This window comes from Acyrthosiphon pisum, chromosome X (assembly GCF_005508785.2).
Source record: "Acyrthosiphon pisum isolate AL4f chromosome X, pea_aphid_22Mar2018_4r6ur, whole genome shotgun sequence".
NCBI lineage: Eukaryota > Metazoa > Arthropoda > Insecta > Hemiptera > Aphididae > Acyrthosiphon > Acyrthosiphon pisum.
In genome coordinates this window covers 73,837,624-73,839,300 of record NC_042493.1, presented here as the reverse complement: position 1 = coordinate 73,839,300, position 1,677 = coordinate 73,837,624, and positions in this window count along the sequence as shown.

Genomic DNA, 1,677 nt, shown 5'->3' with positions numbered 1-1,677 from the left:
TTTAAAACAAATGATTTAAATTAGCATAAAAAAAAACAGTTTTTTAAAACAGAAAAATATGAGAATATAATAATTAACTTATTAATATCTACCGATCACTCATATTTATAAACTTTATTGTAAACAATAAATTAATTGTTATTGTTGAATAAATAAATTTATAAAATATGTATAATAATAGTTTTTCTAAATAAATTACCAACTAATTACCAATATACGTATAAATGTATACAATTATCTAATTATAATTAATTTAACACATAATATAATATATGATATATCCACTTCATTGCCTCGCAAGATTTTCCTTACTTTTAATTTTATTCCTAATCGATACCCCTCTCTACAGTATAGAGAAGATATCGGTTATTTAATACTATCGGTTAATCTATGGTCGTCTCAGAATGAAAAGGTACTAAATAAATTTTTTTTGAAAAATTGTTTTTTTTTGCATATTATTATAAAATATTTTTTGTTGTATAACTCAATCCTGAATTCGTATCGATCCGTTGATTATTCAATGTGATACAGAAAATGAAAAGGTTCTAATTCATACGTGAATGATAAATACGGACTAACTTAAAAACATTCTCCTGAACAATTACAAAAATTACGTTAGAACCTTTTAATTCTGAGACAACGCGATACTACCGGTTATTCATATAATTCATATATATTTAATTATAAGTTATATTATCATATAATATTTACATTTACATAATATGCATCGTAATAATTATAATAAATTATTTTCTATAGAAAATATTTTAATTTGAAAAATAGAGTTAATAATTTATTAGAAATTAATACAACACAATATTTAAGCGAACGGTACGACGACGTTGAGGTATCCAAATTATTTAACACTAAATACTTAATAAAACCATTTGGCCTCTTAAATCTCTTTCTATTCCTAATAACCCTCGTTACCAGATAAAATGCAACAAGAATCACGATTTATCAAACTAATGAATAAATAATTAAATGAGGTAGATATACCAATGGGTGACTTAATATTCAGGTCACTTAGGCCTTTTACAATTAAATTATCATTATAATTACTTGTTGTAAAAACCACATCATTGTACATATTTGAACAGTTTTGTTTTACATAAATTTAAAAGAAGTTTAAGCATAATTAACTACATAATTAAATTAATTAATAGTCTATAAGTTAGTGAATAATATATTGGTAAGTCTCTATGATTTTATATTTAGCTAACAAGTATTGTTTTAAAAAATAAATGTTCATAAAATATGAATAGAATTACTTTTTGGAAGAAGAAAGTCAAAAAAGGTGGGTAAGTGGATGTCGCTCTGCTGCACAGTAGGTTACAAGTGGGTCACTGTATAATGGACAGTATTACATTTGAATTCAATGATATAATATCACTGTATAAGAAAAACGATTATGAGCGGAGACGGTTTGTCAGTCTAGATATTAGACATACATATTATAGTTATACCTATCTAAAGTATTATTAATAATTTTCAAATTAACCATATCACAATATCCATTAGGTAACGCGTTATACATCAACAACAAACCGTGGTACTATCATAGATATATAATAGTATACTTTAGAAGTTTCAAGTACCCACAAATAATATTATACAATCACAACAAAATAACTAAAATAGTTATTCCAGGTTTTTTAATATGTAATTTCGTCCAAA